This window comes from Gymnoscopelus braueri (assembly GCF_963280865.1).
Source record: "Gymnoscopelus braueri genome assembly, chromosome: 4".
NCBI classification, from domain to species: domain Eukaryota; kingdom Metazoa; phylum Chordata; class Actinopteri; order Myctophiformes; family Myctophidae; genus Gymnoscopelus; species Gymnoscopelus braueri.
The window spans coordinates 57,685,412-57,701,277 of NC_137605.1; positions in this window are offsets into that span (position 1 = coordinate 57,685,412).

The following is a 15,866-nucleotide window of genomic DNA, read 5'->3' on the forward strand; positions in this document are numbered from 1 at the left end:
TTGTTTCAGATGTTGTGGCTATGGGTTTCCTACAGTTACTGCACAATTTTGACTTTATTCAACATGTTGTTGGGCCAACACATAAACATGGCCATACCCTGGACTTGGTGATCACTAAAGGTTTGAATATCACTGTTGACAGTATTATTGATAAGCCCGAACTAACAGACCACTATTTATTGTGTTTTAATATGACTGTCTCTGATCTAGGGAAAAACAATATAGAATATAGCTGCAAGCAGCGATAAGCGGGGCCAGGGAATAGAGAGAGAGAGAGAGAGAGAGAGAGAGAGAGAGAGAGAGAGAGAGAGAGAGAGAGAGAGAGAGAAAGAGAGAGAGAGAGAGAGACTAATGAGGAGTGAGTGAGGGCAGGTGTGATTATGGATTGAGAGGGAATGACAGCAGGTGAGGTGGGTAGATCCAATCCATGGGAATAGGCCAGGTGGACTGTTGCTGTTGCTCACTTTCTAAAAGAACATAATTATGAGAAAGAGAGAGAGAGAGAATGAGAGAGAGAGAGAGAGAGAGAGAGAGAGAGAGAGAGAGAGAGAGAGAGAGAGAGAGATAAACGGAATAGATTGAAGAGAAAGAGAGAGAGAGAGAGAAACGGAATAGATTGAAGAGAAAGAGAGAGAGAGAGAGAGAAACGGAATAGATTGAAGAGAAAGAGAGAGAGAGAGAGAGAGAGAGAGAGAGAGAGAGAGAGAATCGGAATAGATTGAAGAGAGAGAGAGAGAGAGAGAGAGAGAGAGAGAGAGAGAGAGAGAGAGAGAGAGAGAGAGAGAAACGGAATAGATTGAAGAGAAAGAGAGAGAGAGAGAAACTGAATAGATTGAAGAGAAAGAGAGAGAGAGACTTGGAAACGGAATAGATTGAAGAGAGAGAGAGAGACATGGAAACGGAATAGATTGAAGAGAGAGAGAGAGCGAGAGAGACATGGAAACGGAATAGATTGAAGAGAGAGAGAGAGACATGGAAACATAATAGACTGAAGAGAGAGAGAGATGGAAGCAGAACGGACATCTCAACCTAGTGCCATTAACAGGAATCGAACCCTCAACCTTCGGATTGACAGGCTGCAACACTACCTATAGTGCTATAGCTTTGTACAGATTGAGGTTGTCTGTTGAAGATAAAAGTGAACCAGTGAAAGCAGCCGACCTACAAGCTCAGAAACACGTTGCTATCTGAAAAGTTGTGAGATTGTAGATCGGAGAGAGAGAGAGACATGGAAACGGAATAGATTGAAGAGATAAGGATAATTCCTTTAACAGGTCCGTTCATGAAAGTCCTTGCGGTCTTGTTTCCAATGAGGGCCTGTGAGCAATTAGGGGTTAAGAGTCTTGCTCAGGGACAAATTTCATTTGCTGGCCTGGCCTGGAATCGTACCTGGGGCAACTAGGGCCTCTGGCTCCCTAGATGGAAGCAGAATGGATTGATTGGACGTGTCAACCTATTGCCATTAACAGGAATCTAACCCTCAACCTTTGGATTGACAGGCTGCAACACTACCTATAGTGCTATAGCTTTGACCAGGCTGAGGTTGTCTGTTGAAGATAAAATTGAACCAGTGAAAGCAGCCGATCTACAAGCTCAGAAACACGTTGCTATCTGAAAAGTTTTGAGATTGTAGATCGGCTATTTTCAGAATGAAGTATGTCATACATTGCAAAAACGTACCCTCTCAAATAAGTATTTCAGGTTATGTTTAACAATTGCACATGTATTAATTGACACAATCATGTTGTGTGCAATGCAACTTTAATGAAGTCCGCATCAAGTGAGGCTTGAACTGGCAACCTTCAGGTTGTGAGGCACACGTTTAAGGGAGAAGCCATTGGACCAACAGACAAGAACCTGTGAAAAAGGAGATCACACAGATGATACAGTTTCACGCAAATAGCTGAAAAATCCTGGGTTTAAGTGTTTTTGAAACTGCTCAAAATTGCGGACAATCTAAGGGCGGAGCTTACTGGTCAACGTGATACATGTGTGGTCAACATTCCTCATGAGTCAAGGCACATGTGTAAGCAGGTTTAATAGCTGTCGGCCAAACGAGGCATGACTTTTGCCTGTTTAAAGTTTGCACTTTCAAAAAATCGCTATAGTGCCCCCCTTTGACCAATTGGAGTAAGATTGGTTTCAGTAATATTTGGAATGACCCTCAACATTAACGCAAAGTTTCAAAGAAATGTGAGTCTGCATGTATGTGTTAGGGGCAGATGAATAATTGTCATAAAACTGCAATATTCATTGGCTCATTAAAGCTTCATTTTTTCACTTATGGAAAATCTTTTGCACAGGTTTGTCGGCATAGGTCCAAAGTTCATGTGTAAAACGTTTCGTGCAGATTGCTCAAAAATCCCAGGAGGAGATAGATTTTAGCTGCTTTTCATATCATTCAAAATGGTGGGAGATCTAAAGGTCAGAGGTCAAAAGTCAGAGGGTTAAAGTTGTTCATCATGAGTAGACGCATGTGTGTATTGAAGTTTTATGGCTGTAGGTCAAACAGGGCATGAGTTGTACCTGTTCAAAGTTGGCATTTTCAATTGAGTGCTATAGCGCCACCTTTTGACGAAAGATTGTGAGATTTATTTCTTGATAGTTTTTCATTACCATCTACCATATGGCCGAGTTTCGTAAAAAGCGACAGCACGGTTCAGCCAGAACTGCGAAAAGTGGCAGAAACAGAATACAGGCAATATTAAAACAGGTCCAGAGCTGAGCTCTGGCCCCGTAAATATACTATAAAAAAACGTTTTTTTAGCTCATCTGCAGCAAACGAGTTTCCTCGTCATCTGGCGTGTGTGCAGGTGCCCCCCCTACTTGATGCTCCCTCAGTGAATGATATGGTTCAACATTGTAATCTCAAATTAGAGTCAGCTCTTGACATAGTGGCTCCTATGAAAACTAAAAAGAAACTTAACTCTAGAGTAACACCCTGGATCAACGAGCACATGCGCTCACTCAAGAAAGAATGTCGTAAAGCTGAGCGAATTTGGAGAAAAAACAAACTCACTGTCCACCTAGAGATCTTTAAGAAGTCAACAGTGGCCTATAACAAAGCACTGCGCTTGGCAAGGCAGGCATATTTTTCAGGCATTATCAATGACAACAAGCAAAATGCCAGAGTCTTATTCTCTACCATTGAACATCTCTTAAACCCCCCCCCCCCAGGCTTACAAGGAGTCGCTCCCTGCTTCTAAAGCTAAGTGTGATGAGTTCGCATCCTTTTTTGAAAACAAAATTTTTAGCATTCGAGCTGGTATTATGAATGCTGCTGCTAGCACTGCAAATGCGGCAAATGGTGCATGGTGCAAAAATGTAGATCACTCCAGAGGAAGCCTAATATCATTCTGCGCATTTAATGAAGAGGAACTCCGTAAAACTATATCACAGATGACATCATCATCTTGCTCACTGGATGCAATACCCACCCCGTTTCTCAAAGAGGTTTCAGACAGTGTTATTGGAGATATCCTAAGAATTGCAAACAGCTCTCTACTTTCAGGCGTCTTTCCAGACTCACTGAAAACGGCTGTAGTCACAAATATACTACCATACGCATGGAGTACTGGATTGGTTTGTCAGGCACAGCCTTGTCTTGGTTTTACTCTTACCTAACAGGCAGAAGCTATTTTGTCAGTCTAGCTAACTTTGACTCAGACAAACACAACATCTGTTCTGGTATTCCACAGGGCTCAATTCTGGGTCCCTTATTGTTCTCCCTGTATATACTACCGCTGGGAGAACTCATCGCCGATCACGGAGTGAACTTCCATTTCTATGCTGATGATACCCAGCTGTATCTTTCAGTAGCTCCAGACGACCCCTGCGCTCTAGACCCATTGTTGACCTGTCTGTCCAGTATAAAATGCTGGATGAGTGAGAACTTTCTTAAGCTAAATGAGGATAAAACAGAAGTTCTCATAATTGGCTCCAGTGAGCAGAGAGAATCAATAACAAGTAGACTTGGTAACCTGGCTGTAGAAAGTAACACCACAGTAAAGAACCTGGGGGTTATTATCGATTCTGAATTGAATTTTAATACACACATTAATCATGTCACCAAGATTGCTTTCTTTCATCTTAGAAATATTGCGTGAATTAGAGACTATCTGTCGTTAGACGATGCAAAAACGTTGATCCACGCTTTTGTTTTCTCTCGGCTTGATTATTGCAACGCACTCTACTCTGGCCTGCCAAAGAAAACAACTGACAGATTACAACTTGTTCAAAATGCGGCAGCCAGAATTTTAACTAAAACTAGGATGAGAGAACATATCACTCCAGTTCTAGCTTCACTACACTGGCTCCCGGTTGTTTTTAGGATTGATTTAAAAAATGTTTTTATAGTTTATAAAGTTCTAAATGGTCTGGCACCTTCCTACCTCTCTGACTGCCTAGAGAGATATGTTCCAAACCGGGCCCTCAGGTCTTCAAGTGCTGACCTGCTCGAGGTGCCTACAATGACATATAAAAAATACGCTGAAGCAGCATTCTGCTTTTACGGACCGACAGTGTGGAATAAACTCCCATTACAATTAAGACAGGCAGCCTCTGTCGATAGCTTTAAAGCACAGCTCAAGACCTATTTCTTCACTCTTGCTTTTAGCTGATTCTTTGGTTGATTTTTAATTCCTGCCTGTAAATCTGATAAAATAAAATGCAATGTCAACATCCAGCCTTCAGACTCACCAGCCCATGCCATGGACCTGGTTGTTGACTCTGCGTCCCCAGTGTCCATACTGCCCAGCAGTGTGTTTGAAGAACATTTTGGTGAGTCACACTTAACACCACCTGCTATTCGTTTAACTACATACACCAAGTCACCCATACCTGTGCTGGGATGCCTTTCAGCACTGGTGACTAGAGATGACGTCACTGCTGCAGCAACCTTCTTCATTGTGGAGAAGGGGACCCCATTGCTTGGACTGGATTTGATGATTGCACTGAACATTCACATTGTAGGAGGTGCTGTAGTTCCTCCTCCTCTTGCCCCTGCTCCAAATGCCCCTGTGATGCACCTATCTACCTCTCTCCCACTAATTGGCTGTGCTAAGAAATTTGTGCACCAGGTCAAAGTCACTGCTTCTGTTGCCCCGGTTCGACAAAAACTGCGCCGTTTGCCCCTGTCTGTAAGAGATGCAGTCACAGAAGAGGTGAACAGGCTTCTGGCCGCTGGTGTGATCGAGAGAATTGATGCTTCCCCCTGGGTGTCTCCTATCGTTGTCACACGAAAGAAGAAAGGAGGCATTCGGATGTGTGTGGATCTCCGAGAGCCAAACAAGGCTGTCATTACAGACTGCTATCCTATTCCACACATTGATGAGCTGCTGTCCACTCTGCGTGGAGCTGCAGTGTTTTCAACCATTGATCTGGCAAGTGCCTACCACCAGGTGCCTCTACATGAAGAAAGTAGGGACCTGACTGCTTTCATTACCCATGAAGGACTCTTCCGCTACTGCCGTGTGCCCTATGGCCTCTCCTCTGCACCATCTGCATTCCAAAAAGATGATGGCTACCATCCTCAAAGGACTGCCAGGTGTGCAGAACTATCTAGATGATATTATTATCTATGGAGCCAACAGCACACTACATGATGCTCGTCTGAAGCAAGTTCTTCACCGCCTGCAAGAAGCAGGTCTACTTCTGAATGAGGAAAAGTGCTGCTTTAATCAGTCAAGTCTACGCTTCCTGGGTCACGTGGTGTCAGCCGAAGGCATCGCGCCTGACAAGGAGCACATTGAAGCTGTTCTGAATGCCCCAGCTCCAACAGATGCTGCTACCCTTCGCTCTTTTCTAGGCCTAGTGTCATGGTATTCAAAGTTCATTCCTAACTATGCAACAGAATCTGAGCCAATGGAGGCATGCATTAGAAAAGATACTGACTTTTACTGGACGAGTGAGGCACAGAAAAGTTTTCAGAAAATTAAACTGCTGCTGGTGAACAGTGCTGCCCTTACACTTTTTGATCCTTCTAGGCCATGTTGTCTAGGTCCTTTTCGTTCAGTTTCGTTCCCATCAAGTGGACCTAAATAATCTCTGCTTCTTAAAAAAGATCTATTGGTAGTAAGTTTGAAAAAAAATTACCGACATCTGATCCGGCGCAGTATTTTTATAATTAGTGTTTAAAAGTCGGTACTATTTTCTTAGCAGCGTCGTAATACTTTCAAAGGGGTGGTGCGGTTTTTGGCACGTGATTCCCGTTACAACCAATGGGGTCGCCTCTTCCGCCTACCATTTCCTGCAACAACTTCCATGGCAACCGTAACGTCGAGCAGCGAGGAGTCCGAGGAAAAGCAACCAAAACAAAGAAAATATCATTCAAAATCACGTAAAAAGGACTCTAAACGATGCTATATGCATTCTATGTCTGTCCAGAGGGAAGATGTCGTCCGGGATTTTACACAGATAAGGTGGGATACCTACAGAAACAGCATCAAGCAGTGGCTTCCTCTGCAGGGTGAGAGTAAAGAAGTTGCAGAAACTTATAAGCATTGTGTCGATGTGCCTTTTGACCAGCATCCCGAGGACGCTGGGTTTCACCTATCGTGCTACAATCGATTTATTGACAAAAAGCGTTTTGTAGCGGCTGAAAAATGCGCCACACAGACTTTGGAAGTCCCAGATGCAGACGCGGGTCAGTCAGGCAGCATCAGCGCCGACGGAGCCACATCTGAAACCCCCCGAAAGAAACTGAGGTCCAGGACAGGTTTGCCCGTAGCTTCTGCTGGCCCTGTCCTTTCAGCGCTATGCATTATTTGTAAAAAAGTGGACAAGTACATCACTGTGGCTGGCAAACGCACGAAGGATCAACTCTCAAAAGCAGAAACGTTGTCTGCAGGTAAGAGACACACACACACACACACACACACACACACACACACACACACACACACACACACACACACACACGCAGAACTGTTGTTTAATGTTTATAACGTGGATAACAATGATTTCGCGGGACTCTCCGGACCCCTTGGTGGTCCTTGGACCCCCGCGATGTAATCACGGGGGTCCCGTTGCCCCCCCCCCACACACTTATGATTATATGGGTACATTATATATTTTGGGACTATATGTAGGCCTATCATTATTACATCTGAGGTCTTCTTTTATTTGATGGGCTGTGTTTGAGTCCAAGGCTGGGGGGAGTAATTCACACCTTTTGTTAAAGAAAAAATGTGTTGGTTCTTTTGTTCAGATCAAAGATGTTGACATTTATGTGTGAATTCCTGACTGGGCAGGAACTGTTGACTATGTAACATGTAGTGGTATTTTTTGGGAAGGATATGTGCAGATAGAGAGACAAAAGCAGTGGTGGAAAAAGTACTCACATTTGTTACTAAGTAAAAGTATCAATAATGCAATATGAGTATTGCTATGAAAATGTACTTAACGTACCAAAAGTAGAAAGTACTCAATAAGCAGAATGTCCCATTTCACAGGTTTCAAAGGTATAAAATGAATACAAATATTTAGAAAATAGCAGATCGACAAGCTCACAACGTTGTGAGCTTGTAGATCGGCTATTTTCAAATGGCCAAAGTTTAAATAGTTCTAAAGTGGTTAATGTATGTTTTGTAATTTTTTTAATACGTGTAGTGAAGCAAAAAGGACAATAATTGACTCTGAGATGTTGTGGAGTAGAAGTAAAAGTACTGAAAATTGGAAATACTCCAGTAAAGTAAAAGTACCTTAAAAGTGTACTGAATTACAGTACTTAAGTAAATGTAATTAGTTACTTTACACCTCTGCAAAAAAGGCTGAGGTCTTGTGATGAAGCAAATTTATATTATGATATTACAGTGGTTCTCAACCAGTGGTCCGGGGACCACCAGTGGTCCTTGAAGGGATTCCAGGTGGTCCCCAGCTAAATTATGGAGAGTTGGTAACCAAATGCATCCTTATAGATCTTTAACCCGTGAGAGTGTAAAATGTTATAGGTTTTTCAAGAGTTAATTTACTGTTAAAAATCTGCATTACTTAATGTACAAGAAGTATAGAAAATTAGAGAATGTTGAAGGATTGTTATTTTGATCGTCTGCCTGTTATCTCTCCTATCGGTACCAACATCAATACAGCATATAATTGTGGACAAAATTTCATCCAACAATAACAAAATATTCTAATTCTTGTGGGTCTGACAGTCTAAATCTCATCAAATGGTGGTCCGTGGCTCAAATGCTGAATAAATAATGGACCTTGATATGTAAGGGGATGAAAACCAATGTTATATTATACTGCTTAGCATTGATTAGTCTGTTGCTATAGCTTGTGAGAGCTAAGAGCAGGACCTACTAAAACAATAGCTGCTGATAAGGCTGGAATGCAAGGGGTTCAGGTCGGCAGGTCACAGCTGCCAGCAGTCAGTGGCCCTTTAGTTTTATGGCTCTGCAGGGGAGAGGTTTTAGCAGTACTAACATGTATTTACCTTCCCATGGAAAAAAATATAATACATACATACATTAACACCACACAACTTTTGTAATGATGGCAATACAAATCTGTAAAAGACACATTTACATTTATTTCCTCACTGTGTTATTTACAGCCCCCCCCCCCTCAACACACACACACACACACACACACACACACACACACACACACACACACACACACACACAGAGATCATTAACGTGTACTTTTTTGTTTAAAGGCCGGTTGATGAAAGCTGCTGAGATGAAGGAAGACTTTACCATCCTTCGGCAGTGACATGGATGACTACAAATCCTGCCCCTGATAGCGTGTTGCAGGTAGTCCACTGTAGTTGCAAGACTAGCAAATGTGAGACTGAAAGATGTTCCTGTAAGTCTGCAAGACTACCTTGTACGGATTTGTGTCAGTGCCAGAACTGTGAGAATGTTTCAAAGGAAACAGAAGAAAGAGCTGTATCCGATGATGACTCTGATGACAGTGATAGGGATGATTAAGATACGCACAATGTGCTCCTTATTTTTTATTATTATTATCAACAACATGTTCAAGAATTGCTACACTGCCATTTTAACCCATTTAAATGCAATGCATACATGTTCAAAAAAATACTTTAAAATGGCTGTATTTTATTTTTTTCACAGCATAGCCTTAAATGTACTTGCACTGCCAAAAGAATTACTTGCACTGCCAAAAAAATAACTTTTTGTTGCACCGAAGTGAAATTGTTTTATTGTGATGCATTTGTATGAATTTGTTTTGGTATTCTCATATTTTGTGTGTTTTTGGAGGGGGGGGGGGGGAGAGTTGATGTACATATGACAGATGCTGTGACACACTGTGCTACTTTAATAAATGTTTTATACCATTATGTTGTAATAATTCTGACCTTTAGTGCATTTATTTTAGTCTTGTCCATTTATGGTATTCTTCCAATTTACGGGGTCATGGTAGCATTTTGATTGATTTTCAGCCATTTTGGGCCAAGGTGTGCTGCTTCTTTTTCTACCTTTCATTACACAGTAGGTTGGGACATTTTTTATGTATAAAACATAAGCTTTTAGCTAAATGTGTATGTTCCCTTGTGCTGGGTTCCAATCACTTCAGTAGAAGCGTTTTCTTTAACTTTGCTACATTTCGTGATCTAAATTCAAATATGAGTATACTAAGGCACCAATACTTGTTTCAGGTGTTAGGTACATGTATTTATGACATTTGAGAAAGATTTTTTGTTGCCAAAAACAATATAACACATTTTACAAGCAAAAACAGCAGCACAAGATTTTCGTTTTTTGGTTATTCACTTTTATATACATTTCTGGCTTGTGAAAAAATACTGCAGGATTTTGTGCGGAGGTATTTTAACCCAAAGTCCACAAGGGTATTGTCTATGCAAAAATGCATTGAAAAAGTAGACCCAAGTCGTGGGAACGAAATTCATTTTCTAGGCACTTTTTGGTGGGTCACAACACGGCCTATTCCCTGCATACAGTGGTGTCTACTGACGCCTCAGATTACGGCCTGGGAGCTGTGTTCACCCAGCTTCATCCTGACGGCGTGGAACGTACAGTGGCTTTTGCCTCCCGGGCTCTCAACACAGTGGAACGCAAATACTCCACTGTAGAAAAGGAAGCACTGGGATGCGTTTGGGCAGTTGAAAAGTGGCGCACATACTTGTGGGGCCGAAAATTCACCTTACGTACTGACCATCAGGCCCTCACTACACTGCTTACCACTAAGGGCATAGGTTGTGCTGGAATGCGTATTGCACGCTGGTCTGCCAGGCTCTTGACCTATGATTATGATGTGATCTACCGTCCAGGATCGGACAATTACACTGCTGACTGCCTTTCCTGTCTTCCCCTTCCTGGAGCTGCTGACCCTGCCCTGGATGCTGAACCAGAAATGGTTGCATACATTACTGATGCCCTTGCTGCTTTGCCCATTACTGACTTTGAGGCTGCTGCTGCCTCTTGCCCGGAGGTTTCTGCACTCCGTGAACAAATTGCTCGTGGCTGGCCACAGAAGGTGAAACTGCTGAGTCCAGACGTTGCCCCATACTTTCCCATACGTCATGAAATGTCAGTGGAAAACTACCTGGTGCTTCGGGGAACACGTCTGGTGGTGCCAATCGCACTGCGTGCTGCTCTTGTGGCTCTTGCACATGAGACACATCAAGGAGTGGTGCGAACAAAGCAACGCCTGAGAGAGTACTACTGGTGGCCAAAGATGGATGACCTTGTCCACTCTACAATTCAGCCATGCCAGTCCAATGACAAGACTGCAATGCCACGTCCTGCTCCTTTACAACCAGTTGCATTCCCAGACAGGCCATGGCAAAAGCTTGCCATGGACATTGTCGGTCCTTTTGAAACAGCTACATGGGACTGTCGATATGCCATCACTCTGATCGACTACTACAGCAAGTGGCCAGAGGTTGCTTTCACTGCTAATATCACTACAAAGGACGTTACATCCTTCCTCTCCTCCGTCTTCAGCAGACAAGGAAACCCTGAATCCATTGTCACAGATAATGGCAAACAGTTTACTTCAGCTGACTTTGCTGCTTTCCTAGCTGAACGGGACATTGTACATCACAGAGTGTCTGTGTACTACCCTGCTGCAAATGGCGCCATAGAGCGTTTCAATCGTGTCCTGAAACAGAGTGTGCAGATGGCTATCACACAGTCTGTACCATGGAAACCTGCCATTACTGCTTTCCTGATGGCTTACCGTGCCACACCGCATGCAGCTACTGGTGTGTCTCCCTTTCAACTACTGCATGGCCGGAGGATGCGCACAAAGTTGACTGTCCTGCCGCCCTCTCATGCTGACCCCGTCTCAGATGGACAGGTACGAGAGAAAGTTACACGCCATCAACACAAGATGAAATCCTACACTGATGGAAAACGAGGCGCATGCACTCCGTCTTTTCAAGAAGGGGACAGTGTGCGGGTGAAAACACCTCTACATGTGCCCAAAGGTCACCCAAAGTTTGGAGCTCCTCTGAGAGTCACAAAGAAGGTAGCCCAAAGCACATACTTGCTGGAGGATGGGCGAAAATGGAACGCCTCTCACCTAGCTCCTGATCGCTGTGCAGCTGCAAAGCCACAGAACATTCCTGTTTCACCTGCCTCTCCATCATCTCCAAAACAATCACGAGTTAGAAAGAAGCCTAACTGGATGCAAGAATATGTGACTGATTAGCTATTTGTCTACCTATAGTAGCTTGTCAACAGATCTATTGGTTTTGTATTTTTGAAGGTGCAATATATGTAGAGTGTTTGAAAAAGAAGAAAAATAATCCTACAGTTGTATCTTATTTCAGATCTGTGAAACACTGTTTATTTTGTGTTCATGTCTCATGTTCTCCATGTTTAAATGTTGTGGTTTAATAACCTTATTCACAGTACTGAGTAGAGACAAGGAAAATGTTTGTTATGCCTGAGTACAGGTTTGGATATTCTTTATTTTTGCCTCAAAGGAAATATAGTTTTTTTACAAAGAAGGGAAATGTTGTGTCCTACTGTTACTCAGTATTTAATGCATGTAGTTACTTCTTTACACCACTTGGTGTCACTGTAGTTAACCTACCTGTGGATGTTATATGAAGAAGGGTGTGGACAGGAAGTGACATACATTGTATACCATGCTGTGAAGTGAATGCAGATAACTAACAAAGAATAGTCAATGTGAAATGAATCCATGCTCTCCAGTGTCTTATTCATTGCCATCCACCTCTACAAACATGCTAATGTTATACCAGGCTGTGTGTGTGCGGGGGCTCGGCCATGACCCTGCAGTATTCATGAATTTGATGTGTGATTGGCCAAACAGGAATTAGGGGCTGGGCTTAAACCACCTAGCCCCTCCTCTTGTTGCAGAAGGTAAACAGTGTATAAATAATGTATTTGACTTGTGACTGGGCGCACTGCTGAATTAGACCCACCTGGCAGTTAGCCAGTCGGGCGGAAATAAAACTATGCTCTGACAAACTACACTTTGACTGGATTCTCCTCTTTAAGACTCCTCCGGGGAGACTGGTGTTTCAGCCCTTACTCTATGGAAAATATACTTCACAGTGCTTCTCAACATGGGGTCCGGGGACCCCCAGGGGTTCCAGGGGGTGTCCAGCTAAATGATTGATAGTTAACCCATTAAGACCTGCATGAGGATGATTCTACAAATGCCTTCTAAATCAGTGGTTCTCACACTTTCAATAATAGAAATAAAAAACGAGCTTATATCTGCTATTTTTGAATAGCCAATGCAAAAATCGAAAATGACTATGCTTTCCCTGATTTTAAGAGCCAAATGGACCATTGCAGGCCTATCACTCAGAGAGTGTACATGTATTAATGTGCTAATAAATTATAATCTGTTGATGAATTTAATACATAGGACCACAGTGGAAACAAGTCCCTGTGCATGACTTGTTTGTGTTATCCTTTTAGCCTATACGCGTTACTGTACCGCCTTTGTGCTGTTTCTTAGACTAGTTCAAGTATTCAATAAATCAATCAATGGTTCCGTTGTGTACTGTACACTCTCTGAGTTATGGAGGGGTCCGTGGCATCATGTCTAACAAACTGTGGATCCATTGAAATGAAAAGGTTCGAGGACTGATGTAAACGAAGCAGCCTTCATGTCCGCTTTAAAATTAATGGATCAAATATTGATATGACTTCTCCGGGCGAGGCATAGATCCTCATTAAAGGGATAGTTCACCCCCAAAATGACATTTTTTCTATCGATCACTCACCCGATGCAGACTTGAATTAATGGATTTTTGGGGGGGGGTTTTGTCGCATTCCTAAGCCAATAATTTGATGATGTGCAGTGGGTTCCGGTAGGAGACACAAAGAGTAATCGATGAAAATAAGTATTTTTTTTTAGCTATAACCATTATTTTATACTTTGGGCTATTCAAAAATAGAAGATCTACAAGCTCAAAGCGCGGCACCGAGTGCCGCGCTTTGAGCTTGTAGATCTGCTATTTTTGAAAAAGGCGTGAAAATTTGCGCAAATCTTTTAATATATATTTTTTCAAATGTCTTCTAAATCTTCTAATTTTTTTTTACGTATGTTGCTATAATATCAGTGGTTTTCAAACTTTTTTCATGTCAAGGACCCCCAAAATGATATAAATATTATATTCAGACATTGTATTCATATTGTATGATACAATATTGGTTCAATCTATTCGTGAGTTGTCTGACTGAACTTTTTTAAGTGGCTAAAACCTTATTTTGACCAATCTGTATGGTGGAGTAGGTTAAGCTTTTCTTGCCTCACTGTCTCTATCGAAATTCACCAGAAAATGCAACCAAAACAATGATAAATCATCTTTAAATTGTGTTTAAAGCTGCAAGCCATAACTAATTCCATAACTAATTTAGCGAATAAAATGTAAATGCAACATAACTAACACAATTGCAGTTGAAGTTGGTCTCCCTGCTCTTCTATTGAGACAGTTAGACTCAGGTAGGTCCACTCTCCTTTTTGACCTGAGGTATAGCATTGCAGTCAAAGTGCGATTTAACCTTGGCTCAAACAAGCTTTCTGTTTCAGCACTACAGTAGAAAAGTTGCTGCTTGCGTGCTTACAGTGTGTGTGTATATATATATATATATATAATTATGTATATATATATACTGCCCACTGTATAAGGCTATATAACACTGTTACTGAACAAACACTATACTGTAGCAATGATTACTATGACAGTATAGAGCTATTTAACACTTATTTTAACAAAGAAGTAACACTTTTACCCTACCTTTAAAAATCAAAGACCATTGTACTTATCAAGTAAAGGGATAATTGTCTATACTGTGTATACTGCCTTGTGTAACAATGATTGTTTTCATTGTGGTTTGTACTCAATGAGGAGTACATTTGAAGAGACCTACTAATAAGTTAAGTTCAATGTTCGGGAGAAATTTTTCATCTGGGTGTGATTTGAATCATATTAGGAATGTAACCTCTTTGATTGTATTGATGGAATCAGATTATGATGTACTGAAATGCAATCTGTATCATTTTATTGGTGGAATCATGATGATTATGTACATAAATCCAACAATAAGTTGTACATTGTAACAATAGAATCATTGGGACCAGCCGAGAATGTCAGGGTCGAGAGATAGTAGAGCTAGAAAAGTGAACTCCTCGGAGCCATTGTATGACCTAGATTTGAGCCTTTTCTTCAAAACAAACTTTTTGCTGCTACTCCTACAGATTATGTCTAAAACTCACACAAATTGGTATACACATTTTCTCTGGATACATGTGATAAACTTAACAGCCGTCCAATGTTTGCAACATGGGCCTATTTTACAAAAACAAATGCATGTGCTTCGTGGAGCGTCCTTTTCTATTAACCCATTAAGACCGGGAAAGCATCTGTCATTTTAGATTTGAACCACTTTAACCATTATCTTTGTCTATTCAAAAATAGCAGATCTACAAGCTCATAGCGCAGCACCGAGTGCCGTGCTATGAGCTTGTAGATCGGCAATAAAAAATTAAAAAACATGAACAATCTTTGAATGTATATATATTTTAAATATTTGTGACTCAAATCTTTGCTTCTGGGGGATTCTACATATGTCTTCTAAATCCTAAAACAGTTTTTTGAAAAAACGTATGTAGCTATAATCAGTGGTTCCTACACAAGAAATATATACATTCAAAGATTTGCACAAAATGTTCAAGATTTTTCAAAAATAGCAGATCTACAAGCTCATAGCGCGGCACTCGGTGCCGCGCTATGAGCTTGTATATCTGCTATTTTTTAATAGCCAAAGTATAAAATAATGGTTACACAGATGCGTTCTTAATGGGCTAATTCATGGAACCAAAATGTTGCACCTTAGGCAACTAAATACAAGATGATAGATATGTCCAGGTTGCTGTTTAAGTCTTACTATTGTCCATATTCGTGATCTGTAATAAATGGTTATATGAAAATAAATATACGGTTACATGAAGCAACACAGAGGCCCTTTTCTTTTACTTGTTTATTGGTGTCAAACAACAAAAACTCTCATAGGAAACACTGTAATTTTGTGGCAGTCACTCAAACTCCAAACCAACTGAACCCTGGAACATGGGAGGGGGGTGGGGGGGGATCTGTATCCCAAAATAAATAAACAAATTATCGACATCAATAACAAATTACATGTAATTCCCCCCATAATAAAACAATAACACCATGACAGAACAATAGAACAACATGCGTGTGTGTGTGCGTGCGTGCGTGCGCGTGTGTGTGTGTCGGCAAATATATTTGGTGCAGATGGGGAAAAAAACAACGTACCAAGTACAGAGCCAACTCAGGTCTGTTTAGCTAAAGAAGGCTTAAATCGTTAAGCAGAAGGAGCGAGTGCATTTTGCGGCAGCGGAAGCTGCCGCGGAACTGCCGC